Raw genomic sequence first — 23,359 nt, 5'->3', positions numbered from 1 at the left:
CAGATTTGCTAATCTGTCCCCAGGAAATGTGGCAGCGGCAGTCTCAGCAGCCTGGAGCCAGCCTGGTAGCATAGTTGGCTCTGGCTGGCTTCAGGCGCTGCTCGCTGCTGCTGCCACTGCCGAAGGGGAACTGGGGACGTCTGACGGCACAGATCTCCTGCCCCCTTCCCCCTTTGTTTTGACAGATCAGAGGAGACTTGGGAGTTGTGGGCGGGTGGCCGTTGCCTAGGAGGGGCACAAGGCGCACGGTTTCTCTGCCAGGCAAGGTGCAAAGTCCTTCTTTTGCACCCTGTGAAACATAAATGCACAGAGTTTTTTAAAAACTGGGCAACAGCCACCCACCCGCAACTCCCGAGCCTCCCCCGATCAGTCAAAACAGAGGGGGAAGGGGGAAGGAGATTGGGGGAGGCTCAGGAGTCATGGGCGGGTGGCTGTTGCTCAGTTTTTTAAAAATTCTGCGCATTTACGTTTCACAGGGTGCAAAAGAAGGGCTTTGCACCTTTATACAATATGCATGTGTGCTTGGGCCCAGGGTCCTTTGCCTTACCATCCCCACTACTGACTCCCTGTTGCTACTCAGCTTCAAAAGAAAAAAAAAGGGTCCCCGGATTAATTGAAAAAAATCTGGTAACCATAACACTAAACTGGAGATTGCAGTGTCACCAGCTAAGGAGCCGAACCATCTTAGCTGTTCAGGTCTAAGCCTCCTTCAGGCGTTTTAGTCACCCATAAGAGTAGTTTTGTTTCGGGGAGAGTGGGGGCAAGCAGGCCACACCCAGCCCCCTCCATTTCCATTGTTGTCCCGCTTCTCCTTCAGAAGCTGAAGGCAGAACCTCTGAAGGAGAGGCTTACTGTGCACACAGAAGCATTATCATGTCATTAGAAACCTGATAGGTTCAAAATCACGTGGGAAGCTTCCATGTATACTGATGGTCTCCTGCTTTTGGAAGTTGACCCCCCGGCTCATGGATGTTTGAATTTTCTCACAGAGTGAGGCAAATTATAATGCCTGAAGAGGACTCTAAACATCTCTACATGTGTGAGAAGACCCAGCTTCTTGAAAATCAGTGCAAGTTCTGTCACTGACTTCAATCTAGAGTTCAAGTGACAATATCCTCAAAATTCTTCATTGTAAATGCTGATGTTGAAAATCCTCCAAATGCTCAAATATTTGTATTTCAAATCTGTATTTGGCATTCTACCACATTTGGTTCTTCACTAGTTCTTGATAGTTGACGGTATTTGAGACTTGGCATGCAATGCTAATTTAGCGCTTAGCAGTATTTGTTAGCTGACATATACTGTTATCTGGAATTTAACAGTACTTGATAGCTGCCCTGCTATGGTATTTGACATTCAACGTCATTTTATAGATGACATTCAATTATACTTAATATCTGATGGCATTCGGCAGCTGACAGATTATGGCAGATTGCCAAGAATCTGAGGTAAGATTTTACGTTTGAAAAAAAGTAATTTTGACCTGTAAAATTTGAGTAAAGTTCTACAGTTCGTTAAAAAACTGAGAAGTAAAAGTGGAAATTCACTGAATTTTGAATATTTGTGGATATTTTCCACTCTATTTTCCATGTGGGTCCCTTACATAAAGGACCATGTCACTGAAACCCTAGCTGTTCATCCTCCCATTGATCCAGATATCTAGGCTTGTATCCAGTGCAGTGGTAAGTAACCGTCCCGTCAACACAAGAATTTCTGCTTGCAAAATGGGACTTTCCCCTTCTCCTTCCCCTGTACCCCACCCTAAATCTGTTTTGGAGTGCCCCCAAGCTTCTGGAACAAATTTGGGGAGGGTGCAAGGCATGCTGGGAGGAGGAGAGCAGGGATGTATAATTTTGTAAGTAAAAACCCCTGGACTGACAAGGACAGTTACCTACCACTGCACTGAATACAAGCTCCAGTTAACCAAATATTATGAATGCTCCCTAGGCCATGAGATAGTGATGATAGTGTACCTCGGAAGTCAAATGGAATCCGTTCCGGAAGCCCGTTCAACTTCCAAAACGTTTCCAAACCAAGGCTCCTGCAGCCAATCAGAAGCTGCAGAAGCTGCATCGGACGTTCGGGTTCCAAAGAACGTTTGCAAACCGAAACACTCGCTTCCAGGTTTGCAGCGTTCGGAAGCCAAAACATTCGACTTGCAAGGCGTTCGGGATCCAAGGTACGACTGCATTAAAGCTCTTCCTCCCACGCCATAGCATGCCATCATGTTGATTGTAGAAAACTTGGCAATGTTTCCCTATAACCTGGGATCCTATGGTTCTTTTTAGTATGGCATGTGTGCTAAAGGTCCTCAGCCATTGGGCAGATTTTTTGTGACAGCATTCCTGAAAAACAATACCGGTGATTTCGACAATATGCCTTCAACCAGGCAATTTGATTCTCAATCACAAACTTACTTGCCTGTCTTTAGACTTTGCTCACCTGGCAGCTCGTCTTTCCTATGACGACACACATAATGGAGAGAGAAATTCTTGACTCACAAACATTGGAATTTTCACCGTGGTAATGGCACCGGTTCACTCATATTTTATTCATTAAATATTATTTGTCAGTGCATTTGGCTATTTTAGAGACTTACTGTAAAACACACCATTATCACTTTCACATTTTGAGCATTTGTCAATACTATACCAGCCAACCTGTGTATTTATAATTATGCACATTTTCTCCCCCTCTCTAAAAGGCCAACGATGTTTCAATTAAGCTTGGTTCAGAAGTGCCCTTATTTAGCAAATTTGTCCTTCAGTGGGATTACTAGTGCTTTTTTTTAAGAGCTCTGAGATACAGCCAGATTGTTTCATTCTGTCAGACTCAAAATAGGATACAATCAAACCCTAAATCAATAGCACTTTTTATTCCTACAGAATTGATGCATGGCATCTTTCTTCACACAAAGACTTAATGTGTTGTAAATTAATTATCTGCAATGAATACAGGGTCAGTGGACCTTGGAATGAGGGGGATGCAGTGCTAAAGCATTCCGTTACCTCCCACCACTTCACAGATCTTACAAAGTCTTCTATAAATATGACTGTAAGGCCCACTTTCTGCAGGGGCTGTTAGCAAAGACTGTTAATGCTCATCTAAGGATGGGTATGGAAGGGCATGCATGCGTTACCATAAATTTGCTGCCCAAATGTTTTGCTTAGAATCTTTGCTTAGTATTTGAGATCTAAGGGTGGCATCCATTGTTTGCAATTCTCAGGATAAAGGTAAAGGGACCCCTGACCGTTAGGTCCAGTTGCGGATGACTCTGGGGTTACGGAGCTCATCTTGCTTTACTGGCCGAGGGAGCCGGCGTACAGCTTCTGGGTCATGTGGCCAACATGACTAAGCCGCTGCTGGTGAACCAGAGAAGCACACGAAAACACCGTTTTCCTTCCCGCTGGAGCGGTACCTATTTATCTACTTGCACTTTGATGTGCTTTCGAACTGCTAGGTTGGCAGGAGCAGGGACCGAGCAACGCGTGCTCACCCCGTCACGGGGATTCAAACCGCCGACCTTCTGATCGGCAAGCCCGAGGCTCTGTGGTTTAGATCACAGCGCCACCCACGTCCCAGTCAATTCTCAGGATAGACCCATTGAAATCAATCTGTTTATTTCCATTGGTCTACTCACCCTAAGGCTGCAATCTTATTTCTATGGAATGCACATGGAAACTCCCATAGACTGTAATAAAAGTAAATTGCAATTTGTGGCCCTGATCAAACTTCATGTGTATATAAGAACCACTTACTTGAAATGCTACTGATCAAGCATTCAGTAGAGAGACAAGGAGAACATTAAACCCAGCTCCTACTCCCCATCTTGAACACCTGATCTGCACTGCTATGAATATTTCACTGGGGTTGCATAGATCGCCCCTGGAGACTGCACACACAGCACTCATTTGCGCATATGACTTTGCATTCAGCTAGGATTGCATGTGCAACTTCCTGTGTCTGCACAAGCATGAGATATCTCCTAGATTGATCAATCTGTATCTTCAGAAGTAATGTCTCCTTGTTTTTGTTTATTGTGTATTTCAATGATTAAAACACTGAATTTTCACTAAAGGCAGAATTTGACATTACAGCAAACCTGAGTGAGTGCGGGGAGATTGAGGGGAGGGGCTGCAGCAGGAAAAGTGATGGTAGGTGGGAGGGTTAGATACTCCTCTTCCTGAGACCTCTTTGCATATTAATTACATATATGAGATGCTTTGAATTACTAAAGCTGCAATCCTGTACAAATGGTCTGCTTAAATCCCATTTATGTCAGTTTAGTTCTTCATGCACAGGATTGCAATGTGAGCAAAGAGGAAAGAGGCAAAGAAACTCTTCACTTTTTATTTTTATTTTTGCTAAAGCAAAAGAAATGGACGGTCGTTGGAGTATTACAGTGTGTAGAAGCGCTACAGAGATAAATGAACTCTCAGCCGTGAACACCTTGATTAAAAAGCTTGAGTTTGCTAACTTCCGAAGTTCTCATTTAAAAAAATAAATAAAACCAAGATGGAGAGGAAACTGCCATTATTTCTCTAGAATTGCTTAGCTATTAGTAGCTATAGAAACAAGGTTACTAGGTAGTAAAGACGGGCTCTCCACAAAACACAATATTACTTAGATTTGAGAATAAGAAAGAGAAACAAGCCACCGTACTCAATTAAATGATTTTTTTCTCTCATGATGAATTGACAGGTCAGGGGAGATGGGCCTAGGATTGTAGATTCAGTGCTGGAAAACCATTCAGTCCTGTGCTGCTTTATTAGATTTGATTTTTTGATAAACAGATGTCTGTTGTGTCCCCGTGCTTTGGGAAACTGAAGAATAACAGGAACTGGGGCTCCAGGCACACATGCCATTTTTAATACTACACCTTAGATCCAGCACAGCAGGCATGGGGCAGACAGGGCGGCATGTGGAGCCGGCTCTTCCGTTAGTGCCCTCACCTGCTTGCCCTGGCTGCCACCATCAGCCCAACTCTTGTGGGGTTCTTCAAAGGTCTTGTCCACACCCTCCCCATGCCTCACTCTGAGGAAGAGGGTCATTCCTCAGAATGAGGGGTTCTGGGTGAGGTGTCCCCAAGAGAGTGTCTGTGTTACGTACTGAAGTTCTCACCCTGGGCCAGCAGGGGGATACTGTAGATAGTTCAGGTCCACATATGCAAATAAGTTATCGAAAGTGACGTTCAGTGATTGGATTGTTACAGAAAGTTGTTACAGTTACGTTGTACTGGAGCTCTATGTAAGCAGGCTGACTGAACCCTTCGGTTCTGTTCTGTTCTGGCCTGTGAATAAACAAGAGCTGTTTGAAGAATCGCTGTGTCGTCTGATATGTTCACCCACAACTTAACAGTCTGCACCAGCACATTTTTCTGCTCTGTGCATGGAAGAGAACTGAACATGTGTGGTGTGCACACAGCAGCTCTAGGGGGCAGGCCTTGCACGCAGGCCCCTGCCTCTGTCCGCCCTCCTAGGTGACATCATGCTGGGTCATAAGGAAAGGGTTAAATGAATGTGAAGTGATTGGCCAGTGGGAACCCAAGGGGAGGAGTTAGAGTTGGAGTTGTTGGGAAGTCAGTTGGGAGTTGGAGAAGGAAGAGGGAGGATAAGTCTGTGGGTTGGTCGAGTTGTGTTGTGAGAGAAACTGATAGGAGGAGTCAGCTAGACAGTTGGGATAATCAGTTCGCAGTTATTAGGAAAGGTATAGGCCGGTAAAGAAACTAAGAACTGACAAGAAAAATTATCTGAAACCATAAACTTGTTCATGCTTATAAAATAAACTTGATTACTTGTTTTAATGTTAACAACTGTCTGGACTCCGTGTGTACCCGAGAGAAATGGGTTGGTGGCAGCGGGGAAGCAATCACAGTGGTGGCACAGGGATCAATAGACCGGCAAACGTCTATTGGGGACCCTGTGTGATCGCCACAATGGGGTTTGCATGTTTGGGCAAACATCGGAATGTGCACCCAGCTTCTACGTTTATGTGTAATTTTCAAAACAGTACACACAAAAATCTGCAAATCATTACATTTTTTCCTAAGACTTTGGTTTTATTCTTATTCAGTTTAAAACCTGCAACTTGTCCAAACTCTTGAATTATCTTCAGTGCTTTGATTGCACTGATCTCAGGGTCCTGTAAAGTCAATACCAAATCATCAGCAAAGGCTTTTAACTTATATTGTTTAGTTCCCACTACTATGCCTTTAGGGACGTGGGTGGCGCTGTGGGTTAAACCACAGAGCCTAGGACTTGCCGATCAGAAGGTCAGCGGTTCAAATCCCTGCGACGGGGTGAGCTCCTGTTGCTTGGTCCCTGCTCCTGCCAACCTAGCAGTTCGAAAGCACGTCAAAGTGCAAGTAGATAAATAGGTACTGCTCCGGCGGGAAGGTAAACGGCATTTCCGTGCGCTGCTCTGGTTCACCAGAAGTGTCTTAGTCATGCTGGCCACATGACCCGGAAGCTGTATGCCGGCTCCCTCGGCCAATAAAGCGAGATGAGCGTCACAACCCCAGCCGGCCATTACTGGACCTAATGGTCAGGGGTCCCTTTACCTTTACCTTTACTATGCCTTTAACTTTCTCATATTTCCTTATCATATTCAGCAGCACCTCTAGGACAGAAATAAAAAGCAGGGGGGGAGTGGGCCCCCTTGCCTGGTTCCCTTCACAGCATGTATTTTTTTAAAAATGGTTTTTGAATTCATTGGTTTGTATTCAGTGCAGCACTAAGGAGATGGTTGCATCAATGCAAGCATGTCAGCTTTCCCAACAGAAAAATCTCCCCTCTCCTCCCCCTCTGTGGGGCTTCTCTCAATCCTCCGGAGCAGATTTAGGGAGGGTGATATAACAGTGTTTGCCATCCTACATTTGTAGATAGCACTTTACTAATCTGTTGTTGGGGTTCCAGATTTATTGGCTTGGCGTTAAAAAGATGTGAAATTGTTCTACAAGTCAATGTATCTTGAGGTACAGCCACATAGGAATGACACCTGGGCTCTATTTCTATTGAGTGTTGAATGATGTTGTCTTCATTTTGGGAAGGGGTTGCGCTGGAATGAAGCCTGTTTCGCTCCCCTTGACAAAAGACCCTGCCACTTGTAAATCTGTTCTCTCCCAGTCCGGTTGTTAGTGTCAAAGTCTGTCAGATCAGCAGGACATTAAAATTATACAACTACAGTAGGAAGCGAGTGCCCCTAATTCCCAGCTCGTGCATCGCAAGCAATAAATAAATAAATAAAGCAACTAATTCCAATTTCTAATGAAAGTTCTACCAGAACCTTTTCATTTTGGATTCCTTCTGGCAGATTATATCATTTTACCTGTTTGGTGGAGCTTAATCGCAGGGATTTGTTTTATTACTAGCTAGATGCCCACTATACGGTGAGGATGCTCACGCATTGTCCAATTTGCTGTTGCTATCTCGGCACTTTCAGGCATGGGAGTGATCTCACAGCAGCCCTTAACTGCACTGAGAGAGCCTTTTTCTTCCTGATTTTTCTGGTGAGCTGTGGAATTTAGAGTCTCTATCAGTGAATAATCACACTCTGCCATACAACAATTATTACCCTTTCCTTCCTTATAGCAAGGTAAGTGGAATGGCTTGTATGTGGTTTCATCCCTGGCCCCAGCCCAGTGCCAGACTTATGTATAGGCTAAGTAGGCTGAGGCCTAGGGCCTCTAAATCTAGGGGGCCTCGCCAGCCTGCCCACTCCCCAGTGCCACAGTCTCCCCTCTCCCAAAATTGCAAACCCAAGACTTCATGCAAGGGCAGGGCAACTCAGGCCCAGCAACTATGAGACTCAGGGCTAGCCAGTGGAGTCCAATTTGAAATAGTGGGGCCCAACTTTAGTTGTTGTTGTTGTTTTGTAGGGCCCCAGTTCACAGCAAAAGTCTGCAAAATCTTATAAATAAAATCCATCTAGATTGCCCTGGTGCGCAGCGGCGTAGCGTGGGTTGTCAGCACCCGGGGCAAGGCAAGTAATTTGCACCCCCTAACCCGGGGCAAGGCAAGTAATTTGCACCCCTAACCCCTAACCTGCCGCCGCTGCCAGCTTCTTCTTGCTGCTGCCTGGGCTGGGGTATTTACGGTAAGGTAGCCACGGCGGCGGCAGGTCCGTGTCAGGTGATCTGAGGTGAGTTGCCACTGGCGCTGCCGCCCAAACGACGCCGCTTGCCCGGAGGAGGAGGAGGGCAGAGAGGAGAGGAAAATGCAACATGGCCCAGCAGCTGCAGCGGCGGCGGTGGCGGGGCTGTGAGGAGGGGCTGCCTGGCACGCCCTTCGCAGCCCTGACATGTGGGGACCGCCGCGAGCGCTGAGAGCCGCTGCCTGCGGACGCCTTCAGCCCGGACGCACGCACAGCTCGTCGGTTCCGCGAGACATGGGGCTCTGCTACAGCCTGTGCCCGAGGCTCTTTGGTGACTCCGGAGGCGGCGAGCGCCCCCCCAGATGTTGCGCCCAGTGCGGCTGGCCCCCCTGCACCCCCCACGCTACGCAACTGCTGGTGCGGGGCCCCAATTTGGCCAAGTTGCTCCAATTGCCTTAAGGTCAGCCCCGATGAGACTCATCAGAGGCAGCTACAGTTGCAAATGGAAACAAAATATCTGTGAAAGGAAGAGGAGCAAGTTTGTTCAAGTGTGTTGCAAGTAGAAATGCTGTTTGTAACCAAGTCAGAGCAGTAGTTGCTCCAACTAACAAATAAGATGCTACATTAAAATTGATTAATTCATTGAGAAGGGGATTGTAAGAAAAACACTGGGTCCTAATTAGAATAATAGAGTGCCTGCTATCTGGTGGGCAATTTCCTCCTTTATTTTGACACTGTGGCTGCAGACCAAATCACCTGTCAGGAGAGCTATGAGATTCAAGTGAGGGTCATATGCCTTGTCAGTCCCAGCAGGTATATAACAGGAAGATCCAGCCTGCCCAACTTGAAAGTGACTTAGACAAACAAATTTTGACGAAGTCTTGGATGATTTTGCTATGAGGCAAAATGATGGGTTTAATTATGGGAGTGGAGACACACCTTCAGGTATACAGGGCCTAGGCCATTTAGGCCTTTAAAGGTCAGCACCAACGCTTTGAATTGTGCTTGAAAACGTACTGTGAGTCAATGTAGGTCTTTCAGGACTGGTGTTGTATGGTCCCGGTGGCTGCTCCCAGTCTAGCTGCCTCTACTCAGACCCTTCTAACAGGTGACTAGCAAAAGCCCATACTGCATATATGGAGGGAGGGACAATAACTCAGGGGAAACTGCAGAATGCACACAAAAAAAGTATGTATTTCCTACAATAGACACTGCAGGTACATAAAGCCAATCTCTATCCCCCTTCCCAACTGGCCATGTGATCCACCCCTCAACCCCCTCCTTTCAAGAGACAATCTTCCGAGTCATCTTTGGAAAAAGGGGGTGGGGGCAAATGTACACCCACTACAAGAATGGGAAACAACACTCTCTGACTGTGGAGGCAAAATAACACCATCCACATGCAAGAGAAAAACACCAGCTGGCTTGCGGGGAAGAAGAAGAGTTTAGATTTGGATTTGATATCCCGCTTTATCACTACCCGAAGGAGTCTCAAAGCGGCTAACCTTCTCCTTTCCCTTCCTCCCCCACAACAAACTCTCTATGAGGTGAGTGGGGCTGAGAGACTTCAAAGAAGTGTGACTAGCCCAAGGTCACCCAGCAGCTGCATGTGGAGGAGCGGAGACGCGAACCCGGTTCCCCAGATTACAAATCTACCGCTCTTAACCACTACACCACACAAGGTTTGAAAAGGGATGCAACTTAAGAAAAGAAAACTTGGGAGCTGGAGAAACAAACAGCACAATGAAGACTGAGTATGCTCAGTGGGCATGGTATGCTGAAGGAGAAGAATGGAAAACTGGATGGGGAAAGCGGAATGGAATGGAACGTCCTGGAAAAGGGTATGGCTGAATGGCTAGAATCCTAAAGAGAAGCACTCCATACTCCATAGCATTTTGTCTCAGATTCCATTTGTAAACACCCATGGAGACCTGCATCCACAAGGGCTGCAGTCATGTGAACCTCCTTATCCGCATCAATCTCCCTTGCTGGATCACAGCAATTATGCACATGTATAAGCTGATTTATGATATACCTCTTCGGAATGAAGGAAATTTAATAAATGTGTTGAGGATGTTTGGAAAAACCCTTTTGTTCTTTTTATATTTTAAAGCAGAATTGGGTGGTTCAAAATCACGAACTTTTCATTGCAAATATAAAATAATGTGCCCACACGTGTCAGGAGCAGTTAAATCTCTAAAATCAGCTCTTACTTTTGAATCAGCTAGTAGTTTACACGGCTGCATCAATGCAAGGACATTTTATTATCCACAGATTTCATTCCAGTCCAGTCATTATGGTTTACTGGAAGCTCTACAAAAAATGAGGAGTAACAGCTGGAATGCTACTGGTGGACATCTCATGCTGGGAATGATCAATTGCATCATAAAGGGCTTTTTAAGTCTTCTGTTCTGGCTGTACAGGAGATGGACATCAACTTTTAGTGGTTTTTCGCTTCCTGAAAGTCTTGCCTACTTGAACTCTTCCATGTGGCAAAACTACGTGCAAAACGAGAAAAAGATGATTGACAGTCTATCAACACGGATATAAAGAAATTTCATAGTATATACAAATAAATTATTTTTGCAGTCTTCTATAGAAAGAAATGTGCTTTGGAAAAGCAAATATTAACTCGTCTTAACTGATATTCAGCATATGGTATTTTTTCTAGCTGGAATTGTTGAATATGTATTAATGTTGATTGTGATTAATATTAGAAGAGACCTTTGCTAAAACTCAGCACACAGTTGAACACAGTTTTCAAAAGTGAGGGGCCCATACTGGATAGTTGCTTTAAAGGCCTGGGTGGACAGAAAGGTATTCATTTGATTCTGAAGATGTGGAAGTTTGGGCGCGACTCAGCCTGCTGAGAAGGGTTTGCGTGGGTTAAGACAGAGAGACAAACTAGGGACCTCCAGATTCTATCCATGTAACTTCATGGCTATGCCAACTGCTCTCTATCTCATTAATGAGATAGGTCTCATAGGTCTTTGTTTGCTGCGTCTTTACAACTTCCTTCTTCTCCTCACAGTCTTTCTCTGGATCTCTACCAGACTACCAGACTTTTAGAGGACATCTGAAGGCAGCCCTGTTTAGGGAAGCTTTTAATGTTTAATAGACTATTGTATTTTAATATTCTGTTGGAAGCCACCCAGCGTGGCTGGGGAAACCCAGCCAGATGGGCAGGGGTATGAATAAATTATTATTGTTATTATTATTATTATTATTATTATTATTATTATTATTATTATTCTCGAGGTGATATGTCATCTTGCATCTATCTTCTGAGAACAAAGAGGAAAACATGGTTTCTTTGTTTCTCCAACTGGATAGTTAACTAGGACTGTAGAACCCTTTCATACCCTCCAACTACAGATAGGTAGCCGTGTTGGTCTGCCATAGTCAAAACAAAACAAATTCCTTCCAGTAGCACCTTAAAGACCAACTAAGTCAGTTCTTGGTATGAGCTTTCGTGTGCATGCACACTTCCCCATGAAAATAGGGATGGCCTAAGGAAAATCAGAATATATCGGGATCAAATCAGAAACCAGGATGGCCTCTGTAAATAAGGGACTTTGTGGGTCTGCCCTTTCCTATCAAGAATGTACTTCTTTTAATAAACTTTACCTTCTTATGCCATGCCAAGTCTTAATCTGAATACCATTCAACTCTAGTTGTCCTCAAAGCAAAAATTTGTTTAGCTAAAGTTATGCTGCTGCATAAAAGCCCTTAATGCAATCAGAAGAGACCACATAGATGGCATCAGGCACACTGCCCTGAGCACACTGTTGCATAATCTGAGTGCTTGTTGTTGTTTAGTCATTTAGTCGTGTCCGACTCTTCATGACCCCATGGACCAGAGCACGCCAGGCACTCCTGTCTTCCACTGCCTCCCGCAGTTTGGTCAAACTCATGCTGGTAGCTTTGAAAACACTGTCCAACCATCTTGTCCTCTGTCGTCCCCTTCTCCTTGTGCCCTCCATCTTTCCCAACATCAGGGTCTTTTCCAGGGAGTCTTCTCTTCTCATGAGGTGGTGTGCTACTACCTAGCTAAGGTGCTCTAAAGACATCATCTTTGGTGGAGATACCAACCACCTCTGTACTGGAGGGTCTGTCAGGGGTATTGTAGTGGGCCAGCAGACTACTTTCCAAAGTCATAGTCCTACCAATAACCAAAACACATATTGGCCTGCACGAATGAGCTCAAAAGTTCAAGTTGATGTGTTTCAGAATAACCAACTATGCATGCTGCATACATTTTTAAAAAAGTCTATGGAATTCATGGGCCATTATTCTTTGTAGTGCCCCCCCCCCATCTTTAAGATTATGGGATAAAGCCCGCACAGAGAAATTACATGCACAAATGTTGGGAAAATGGAGTGTTTGAAATCAATTCTAATGTTAAATGCAAAGGACATCCTTGGCTCATTAAGTAAAAATATCTCATTTAATGAGCAGGAAAGCACTGGAGCACACTGAACCTTGACACAAAGCAAATTATTTAAGTGATAAATTAAATTTTATGGGGAATGTAAAAGTTAATAATACTCTGGAGTAAGGTAATAAATGCAGAGGTGTAACTAACACCACTGACTGCTTTACTTACAAACATGCCATATGTACTCAGTTACTTGCAAAGATAATAAAAAGAAGACATGGCACAAATTTTTGGCAGTGAAGACTTGTGTCTCCTTCCCAAACAACTTCTGTGTTTCTAGCAACATCTTTCATTTTCCCTTTTCTTCTTTACTTTTCATTCTCTCCTCCCCCCCCCCAAATTTTTTTGTCTTGTTATCATAAAAGCTAACAGTGCAATATTACACATGTATACAGAATTTATTCCAATGATGGCAGCCTTAGTTTACCTTCTGATGGTCTGATCTGGAAAGCGAATAACTGCAAGTGAGCTGCTTCTGAAATGGTCTTCAGAAGGACTACTTGGCCCAGCTGAAAAAGCCAGTGGTTCATGAGTCAGTAGAAAACTATACACGTTTCTCAGAGTTTAGGAGTCCTGGTTATTGTAACACTTGTGTCATGTTGTGACATTGGGTCTGGTGAGAAGACAACCATTTTTATGATTTTTTCCCCCAACAACTAAAGAGATCTCTATACAGTGGTACCTCAGGTTAAGTACTTAATTCGTTCCGGAGGTCCGTTCTTAACCTGAAACTGTTCTTAGCACCACTTTAGCACCATGCCGCCGGAGCCTGATTTCTGTTCTTATCCTGAAGCAAAGTTCTTAACCTGAAGCACTATTTCTGGGTTAGCAGAGTGTGTAACCTGAAGCATATGTAACCTGGAGCATATGTAACCCAAGGTACCACTGTAATAGCTTTTCATGACAGGTGGTTACTGCTGGGTAGGGTTAGGAACAAATGGTAGTTGGACATAGCCAGCTTGAGATTTTGCAGCTATCAGAGGAGCTCCGAAGGCATGTTGCTTGCTTATCTGCTCAGGGCCTGCTCTCCCATGCTCTACTGATATATTTGTAAATAAAACAATACTGTTGAAATGTCATAAGTCTCAAGGACATCCTCATCTCAAGATACTGAGCCCGGAAGAATGTGGTTGGTGCTGCATCTAGATCATATTTGCAACCTTATCAACTGACACAAACATAATGGGAGAATGCAAAGTTCTCAGAAAGTGATACATGACCCATGGACTACAGTCACTATTGTTAGAAAGGAGGTGGCCGGATTGGTTCCGACTCTCACCTTTGACAAAAATGCCCAACAGCGCAGAAGTTCTGGAACATGATAGATATACATAATAGGTATTTCTCAACATCTGCATGCAACAGCAAAGTCACATAGAGCACACAACTGAAAGTCTCCCAAGCAACCTTCTAAACAGCACTGAATTGATAAAATTCCAGACTCCGTGATTATGTTTAAGAAAGTGCAATAAAGCAAGGAATTAAATTTTTAATAACAACACCATGGTTTCCTTTTACCTCCTGACTCAAAGTCCGTCAAGCTTCAGGGATTGTCAAACCTGTAAATTTCAGGTTTATCCTAATACACGCATCTCTGCAAAGCCACTTTCACTAATATAATTCATTTTTATACACACTTTACCCCCAGCGTATGCATTTTATGTGGGTTTACTTAATACACATTGTTTCAGCAGGACAACTGCATTGCAAAATTCAGAGAATTGCAAATTTCAAATGGTTTCTGATGTTTGCTTTGAATATTTTGGAAAGTTGGAATTGGGTAAACTCACCTTTAAATGTAAACTTAATCAAATTTCTCCCCTGTCCCTATTTCTGATCACATTCCAGTCAAATACAAATGCATATTATTATTTTTCCTAATGGTGATTTGTCAATAAAAGTACAACTATCCTCACATATAACGTACATTTACCTGGAAGTAAGTCCCATTGAACCCAGCAGGGGCTCCTTCTGAATAGACATATTTACTAATTAGTGGAGTTCTCTGAGTGTTTTACTCTAAGCTAACCCTTGATATCCTAAGGACTAATCAATAAGTTTCCTTTTCTTCTTCTTAATTAGTGGGCTTGTAGTGGTATGTGTGTTTTCCCTTTTTCCTTGCCTGTGTTAATTTTAAAAAAAATCCATGTTAAAATGCAGCAACATTCAATATCACAAGATGTTAGTGCCCAAAGATGGCAGGGGCATGGCCTTACCTGGGTGGATGATAATCGGCAGTGCCTCATTCTAAGATCTCCTGTTGGAGGACATTGAAAACAATGAGGACTAGAAACCAACTCTTCAAAAATAAAAAAGATATTATTATGATTTTACACACAGAATCATCAAATTGTAGAGTTGGGAGGTACCCCGAGGGCCATCTATTCCAACCTCCTGCAATCCAGTTCTTTCCTGTTCCTCGGGAAACAGATGCGCAGCTGTGCAGAAAGAGTACCACTGTCCAGTGATGTTTGTTGTATCACACCATGCCCACTGGCGCGAATGAAATTTAGCATGATATGTCAGTAAAGGTAAAGGTAAAGGGACCCCTGACCATTAGGTCCAGTCGTGGCCGACTCTGGGGTTGTGGCGCTCATCTCGCTTTATTGGCCGAGGGAGCCGGTGTACAGCTTCCAGGTCATGTGGCCAGCATGACTGAGCCGCTTCTGGCAAACCAGAGCAGCGCACGGAAATGCCGTTTAGCTTCCCGCTGGAGCGGTACCTATTCATCTACTTGCACTTTGACGTGCTTTCGAACTGCTAGGTTGGCAGGAGCAGGGACCGAGCAATGGGAGCTCACCCCGTCGCAGGGAATCGAACCACCGACCTTCTGATCAGCAAGTCCTAGGCTCTGTGGTTTAACCCACAGCGCCACCCACGTCCCCGACATGTCAGTATATCCGTCAAAAAGCCACCACAGTTCCATAATGCAACAGCTACTGCAGTGTAAAACAAACATTAACAAGTGGGACAGAAGCACTTACACAGTGTTTCTCACATCTGAATGTACCCTCCATAGAATCATAGAGTTGTAGATTTGGAAGGGACTCTGAGGGTCATCTAGCCTGACCCCCTGCAATGCAGGAATCTCAGCTAAAATCCATGACAGATGGCCATCCAACCTCTGCTTAAAAACCTCCAAGGAAGGAGAGTCCAAAACCTCCCAAGGGAGACCGCTCCATTGTTTAATACAGCAGTTCTCAACCTGTGGGTCCCCAGATGTTGTTGGACTACAACTCCCATCGTCCCTGACCACTGATCATGTTGACTAGGAATGATGGGAGTTGTAGTCCAACAACATCTGGGGACCCACAGGTTGAGAAATACTGGTCTAATAGCTTTTGGTGTCAGCAAGTTCTTTCTGATGTTTAGTCAGAATCCTACCTTCCAAAGCAAGAGAAAACAAGCTTGCTCCGTCTTCCACCTGACAGCCTTTTGGATACTTGAAGGTGGCCATCATATCTCCTCTTTTCCAGGCTCCCTCAACCGTTGCTCATAAGGCTTGGCTTCCAGACCCTTGATCATCTTGGTAGCCCTACATGATGCAGGCCTGCCGTTGCCTAGACTTTTCCCCTTTCCTACTGCCTCCCTTTCTTCAGGAAAAATAAATAGTGTTCTTAATCATGTGTAGATTAAAAGATGGAATTGCACAAGTTAGCTGTTTATATATTTCCCGAATCGCACAACCAGATTTGTTTTACACAGCAGTTGCGTGGAAAGCATCCTGCAGAAAAATGCCTGCGCGAGGGACTGGCAAGAAAAGGCTGCGCTAGCCACATGATTTAAATTAATTAAGGCAGCACTGATGTCTCCAAAAGAGGTTGCATTAGCGTTTTGACTCTTTGCTGGGGGAAAGCTATAATTTACATGTACAATATCCTTTCACGTTGCCTATTAATTACATCTACAGTGTCTCTGTTTACAAGCAATCCATTTGAAAACATATGCTGCAATAATTAAAATGTTATTATGCTGACAGCGCCTTTCTGGAGGAACTTGTAACATCTGTATTGACCGTGATAAGCATTGATTATCTCAAGTGATATAAATATTTGGGGAGCTAATAACAATCAGGTAGGAATTCAGTTCATGCTATAGGCAGCAGAAATAAATTACAGGAAGCCTACATCAAAGCCGCCTCCTGCATAAGTTTGTTTTGATACTTAATGGCTCCCAATAAAGCACACACAGAGAAAACTCTTTGGAGATTTAACGCATAAGGAAGTGCCTTAAGGAAACTTCCCATCCTGTCGGCATCTAGCATTTCAGTACATCTGTAGAAGCTTACATACATGGTGAAGTTAGGAAGCTGGGGTAGAAAGTAAAATTAGGACCCCCGGTAAAAAAAATACAAACAAACCCAATCCAAACTCACACAAGTCTTCTAAGATTTTCTTTGAATAGGGTGGGGTGTGCGATCCTAATGGCATGAAAGTATGCAGACTCAATAAGTATAGGAGAGATCAGGATTGCACCCACCAGCCTCTTCCCTGGCCTACAAGCAGGGATTCAGTTCACATTTCAAGGCAAACCTTCCTGCTTTGCATTTTCTGAAACAAGACCTGAACCAAAACACAGGCGCCTTCGAAATACACACTTCTCTGGATTTTATAATGCAGTCCTCCAGCCCAGTGATATGTAAAAAGTGCGTATACTAGTGAAAACTGAGCATACAGATTTATATATCAGTGAAAATAACATACTCAAAATGCATTACATTGGGGAAATTGGTTTGCAAAAATGTGTGTATTTGGGGAAATTGCATAGGTTGCCAAAGGATGCAACTTGGAATATAATCCACATGTGCTCTTCTTTCGTTTCTTTTAGTTTTTAATGTCTTCTTTTTACATTCTTGGCTGGTGTCTTTCCCACCATCCTACTTCACAACCCACTTTGAGCCAGGCATTATCTTATCTTCCTTATAACCACAGCACAGTCACAGTTTTTCCATGACGCTTGTTAACAGTTTGTACTATTCAGAAATGCACAGATTAAGCGTCTCCCACTATTATTTTGTCCTTGTTTCTTTCAGACCAATGCCCTGTGTTTTTCCCCCAAAGCAGCCAGAATGGGAAAAAGAAAAAAAGACATTGCAATCACAATAGCATGAGCTAATGCTTTGCAGACACAACAATAGCTGCTACTTGCACCTTACATCAGTAGCATAGCGTGGGGGTGCAGGGGGGCTGGGTGCAACATCTGGGGGGGCGCGCTCGCCGCCTCCGGAGTCGCCGAAGAGCCTCGGGCGCAGGCTGTAGCAGAGCCCCATGTCTCGCGGAACCGACGAGCTATGTGCGCGTCCGGGCTGAAGGTGTCCAGCAGGCAGCGGCTCTCAGCGCTCACCGCGGTCCCCGCGCGTCAAGGCCGCGGAGGGCGCGCCAGGCAGCCCCTCCTCACAGCCCCGCAGCAGCCGCCGCCGCTGCTGGGCCATGTTGCATTTTCTTCGCCTCTCTGCCCTCCTCCTCCTCCGGGCAAGCGGCGCCGTTTGGGCAGCAGCGCCAGCGGCAACTCGCCTCAGATCACCTGACACGGACCCACCGCCGTGGCTACCTTACCGTAAATACCCCAGCCCAGGCAGCAGCAAGAAGAAGCTGGCAGCGGCGGCAGGTTAGGGGTTAGGGGCCCAAATTACTTGTCTTGCCCCGGGTTAGGGAGCACAAATTACTTGCCTTGCCCCGGGTTAGGGGGCGCAAATTACTTGCCTTGCCCCGGGTGCTGACAACCCACGCTACGCCGCTGCTACATAAACTACATTTAATTACCTTTGGGTTGCTTGTTTCATTCAAAAACATTCATTTACAGCTGCAAATACTTTAAAGAGACTTCTATAGTATATTGCACTGGACTCCATGATAAAATGTTATATTGCTTGTTCTTCTAGCACAGGGAAGTATTGTTGTTTTAATTATTTTTATTGATTTTTGTAAGAAATGGAAACTATTATAGTTTGCTTAATAGCAGTTTAAACAACCCATTTTGGTTCACTAACAAACTGAACTGAACTTTAGTTTGACATTGGGACTCGTTTAGTATTATTATTATTATTATTATTATTATTATTATTATACATTAAAGAAATTAGGTGTTGGGTAGCCAGAATCTCTTGGGGAAACAACAGCAAAATGAACTGAAACATCTCATCCAGAAGTAAAAGCGGACTGTGGTTTTAACTGATAATGGTTGGCAAAGAAATCTTAAGCCTAGGAAACTGCCAGCCAGAACTTATTTAACTTAAACCAGCATAAATTACTCCCATTGAAACTGTTCAGTACTGCCAGCTGAACCATCCTAAGGCTGGCAGAGGGAAAATAAGCCTTTTAATCAGAGTTGAATTACACCACCATTTTTGCCAGAGTAAGTTATGCCCGATGGTCAGATCATGTGACCAAGCTGAACTGAATTAGGATCCAGGGTAACTTCTACCCTGCCTGCTCCAACCCACACCCCTTCCATGGAACACCCAATTTCCATGCCTAACATTTCATCTATCCCCCATATATAAGCAGATTGAGTCTTGGGTGCTTTTGATGCCCAGGGGTGATATGAAAATAACAGCCATCCCCAAGACTACCAAAGTTAGTGGGATCCAGATATATTGTTTTCCCCAATCCTGCGTCATTACACTTCATGTACACTTCATGTACATTCCAAACACTTCATGTATGGAAGTGAGAGCTGGACCATAAAGAAGGCTGATCGCTGAAGAATTGATGCTTTTGAATTATGGTGCTGGAGGAGACTCTTGAGAATCCCATGGACTGCAAGAAGATCAAACCTCTCCATTCTGAAGGAAATCAGCCCTGAGTGCTCATTGGAAGGACAGATCCTGAAGCTGAGGCTCCAATACTTTGGCCACCTCATGAGAAGAGAAGACTCCCTGGAAAAGACTCTGATGTTGGGAAAGATTGAGGGCACAAGAAGAAGGGGACGACAGAGGGCGAGATGGTTGGACAGTGTTCTCGAAGCTACCAATATTAGTTTGACCAAACTGCAGGAGGCAGTGGAAGACAGGAGTGCCTGACGTGCTCTGATCCATGGGGTCATGAAGAGTCAGACACAACTAAACGACTAAACAACAACAACAAGAGCCTAGGGCTTGCCAATCAAAAGGTTGGCAGTTTGAATCCCCGCAACAGGGTGAGCTCCCGTTGCTCGGTCCCAGCTCCTGCCAACCTAGCAAAGCACACCAAAGTTTGCAAGGAGATAAATAGGTACTGCTCCGGCGGGAAGGTAAACAGCGTTTCCGTGCGCTGCTCTGGTTTACCAGAAGTGGCCTTTTCATGCTGGCCACATGACCTGGAAGCTGTCTGCGGACAAACGCCGGCTCCCTCGGCCAGTAAAGCGAGATGAGCACCGCATCCCCAGAGTCGTCCGTGACTCGACCTAACGGTCTGCAGTCCCTTTACCTTTACCTTTAAGAGGAAGGAAAGAATGTTTGCTTGAGTGCGAGGAGAACCCTCTGCATGAGTTTAGAGTGAGGCAACCACCCCAGGCAGCTCATAAAAGCATTGTGGGAGGGGGGGAGAGAAGTTAGCTATTTATTTTATTACGTGGCATTTTTACTGCCAGGGAGCAAAAAAAAGTGCTTGTGGGATTTCAGCAATTCTATGCCAGGCAATGTATGACATTGGTTGGTGGGTAGCATTTCCTAGTATTCTGAACAACGCAAGTCATATCAAAGCTGCCCTAAAATGTTATCACAACAAGATAGATTCACATTATTATGGCTATACTTTGCATTCATGAAATTTACTCTACTGTGCTAGCTACCAGCTCCCAACCTGAGCATTTTATTGCTATTGGGTGAGGGTCTGTTTTGAAAAGTGGGGATCTGGACCCTTGCCCCTCTTGGATGAGAAAAATTTAGCAGGGAGTGGGCATCTGGCAGGGCCAGGAAGGTTATTAATGCTGCCATGAAGGAGAATGACCGCTCCCCGCTTAAAACGGGGGGCGCCCTTTGCGTGGACGCGTGCAGCCCCTAGATCTGGAGCGGCCCCAACAGCATAGGCTTGGCTTTGCCTTCCCCCAGGTGGGATACCTGGAGGTCTCCGCCTACCTCAGTCAGTTGTCCAATCCCACCTGGGGGAAGTGTTGCCAAGGAGACCAGGCCAGGTAGGGGAGGGATTACGAAATGATTTTGCACAGAAGCATTTAGACCAGGCATCCCCCAACTCAGCCCTCCAGTTGTTTTGGGACTACAATTACCATCATCCCTGACCACTGGTCCTGTTAGCTAGGGATGATGGGAGTTGTAGTCCCAAAACATCTGGAGGGCTGAGTTGGGGGGTGCCTGATTTAGCCCAGGAAACAAAATGAATGAAAACAAGTCATGGCAACCCTAAATCTTACCGCCTAAGATCTTTCCACCTGGATAAAAGAGCCACTGTGTTTGGGCAGTTAGAGTTGGGGATGGGGACTGCAGAGTTCCAAGTTCATATCCCAAGACAGCCATGAAGCTCAATGGGTGGCCTTGGGTCAGTTGCCATCTCCCAGCCTAATCTACCTTACAAGGTTGTTGTGATGACAAAATGAGTGGGAACCATGTGCCTTGGAAGAAACATAGGAAATACAATACAATTTTTAAAATGCCATTTGTTGAAGTGTTCTTCTTCTCTAGCCCCTCCAAAATACACTGTATACATCCTGGAAGCTTGTACAACATTTTAAAACATTTCAGAACAACTCTTATTTAGATCATTTCTAACAATATTTTTGTAAGCAGTCAAACTGATTGAAAAGGTCTGATTGAAAAGAAAAAGAAAGGAAAACTCTGGTAAATGCCCAAAAACAAAAGAGAGACAAAATAATGGGGGAGTGAAAAATTAAAAATTAAAGAAAGTGTAACAGGCTGTTCTAGTGACCTTGATGTAAAATAATCCATTTAGCTGCCAGCAGCTTTCCTGCTATTCCTTCTCATAGTCTGTGGGTAACTGTGGCAGCAGTTGTGAAAACATAATTATCTCTTTGTCCCTCTTTTTAAAATAATGATGATGGTGATAAAAAAAATTGAGGGCACTTGGACCATTGCATTGCAAAACCTCTTTGCATTGTCACTGTAAAAAGAAGCATAATTTGTACACAAGGATAAATTTTTCATGCTTCTATCAAACATTAATAATAAAGGTTTTAATATTTATTGTTACCTGTGGCCAAAGACTCTGAGTTCCCGCTCCAGTCGGGTTGACACTTCGAAATAGGGATTGCCTTTGGGTATGACTGATTGGGATGGTGTTCGTGATAGGGATTCCCCTTCGGAATATCACACTGGTCCTCAGTTCTGCTTAATCTTCTTAATATTCACTTTTACATATTCATCTGTAACCAGCCTTTATCTGGAATTCTAATGTGTTCTCAATTTATTTTTCCTCTTTGTTTTAATGCTGGCACAATCCACTCTGGAGAAACACACACACACCCAATCTTCATCAGGGCTTGTTCCATCTTCATATTAAAATGACCCTCCGTGCTGCATCGATTCTACATGGCTGTGTTTCTCCCCACTGAAATCTATCACCAAAGTTTCACTTCGTTCCAAAGCACATAAAGGCTTTTTCTGTGATATTCAAAGGTGGATTGTTGTTTTTCTAATGCCTGAGCAGTTGTTTTGGCCACCACAGGGTGTACTGCAAGATTTTGGCATCCTCCCCCATGGTGGCCAAGCAGCTGTTCAAAGTAACAGGAAAGATGCCAGTAACAAGAACAGTGCCAGAGGGAGGATGGCTCAGGGGAGTTAAGATAGGCTGTGACTTTGACCTCCAGGTCATTGTTCTGAATACGACCCAGGAAATGGAGAGATCAAAAGTTACTGCCATCTGACAGCTGGTGCTCTAGCTCAAAAAACATTGCATGTTCTGTAGGATAGTATCGGGTCATTTCCACCCCTGCATTTATCTTTTCCATTTTCCAAATGAAATACATGCAACACCAACAAATATTTTAAATGTTCAGAAATATATTGTGGTTGAATCTGCATAGCTCTGCAATTGTTCCCAAGTTAGTTCCCAGGCCCAATTCAAACTGCTGGTTTTGACCTATAAAGCCTTAAACGGCTGAGAACCGCAATACCTCAAGGACCGCCCCTCCCCATATGAATCTTTTGACTACTACTACTGCTGCTGCTGCTGCTTCTACTAATAATAATAATAATAATACTTTTTTATTTATACCCTGCCCATCTGGCTGGGTTACCCTGGCTACAATGGGCAGTTTCTAGCACATATAAAAACATAAAAAATATCAAACATTTTTAAAATTGCCTTAAAAGCTTTGTAAACTATTAACAAATCTTTTGCACACAGAATTTTTGACAGCTGAATTGAGGGAGGGATAGGCTTGCCATATTCCTGACAAATTCCTGACACCCCCAAAGTTGTGGAGCTTTTTCATAAAAAGCCACCAAAATTTTTGAGACCGGCCTCCTGTTAGCAGCAGAAAACAGCTCCTGCCTCAGAGACCCCACACCCAGCCTGAGGCAGTGCATGAAGGCCTCGCTGGAGCAGTGATGCCAGGGGCCGGATGGAGGTGCAAAAGTAGGGAGGAGACCCAGTGTGGTTTAGTGGTTAAGAGCGGTAGACTCGTAATCTGGTGAACCAGGTTCGCATCTCCGCTCCTCCACATGCAGCTGCTGGGTGACCTTGGGCTAGTCACACTTCTTTGAAGTCTCTCAGCCCCACTCACCTCACAGAGTGTTTGTTGTGGGGGAGGAAGGGAAAGGAGAGTGTTAGCTGCTTTGAGACTCCTTCGGGCAGTGATAAAGTGGGATATCAAATCCAAACTCCTCCTCCACTCCTCCTCCAGGGTTGAAGAACTGAAGAGATGTTCAAGGAGGGG

The 23,359-nt window shown here is 44.5% G+C and overlaps 1 long non-coding RNA gene across 1 annotated transcript; it reads right to left on the bottom strand.

Annotated features, from left to right (window-relative positions):
• Positions 1 to 10,336: 10,336 nt before the first annotated feature.
• Positions 10,337 to 22,179, bottom strand: LOC309344012. The gene is made up of 4 exons (XR_014157526.1): positions 21,673 to 22,179; positions 15,514 to 15,602; positions 14,746 to 14,786; positions 10,337 to 10,589 (listed from the first exon to the last, which is right to left on the bottom strand). It is a non-coding gene; the product is annotated as an uncharacterized lncRNA (long non-coding RNA).
• Positions 22,180 to 23,359: the final 1,180 nt, after the last annotated feature.

This window comes from Podarcis erhardii (genome assembly GCF_964252035.2).
Source record: "Podarcis erhardii genome assembly, chromosome: 6".
Classification (NCBI taxonomy): domain Eukaryota; kingdom Metazoa; phylum Chordata; class Lepidosauria; order Squamata; family Lacertidae; genus Podarcis; species Podarcis erhardii.
Note: the sequence above shows the minus strand (reverse complement) of the source record. Positions and strands in the feature narration are given on the sequence as shown.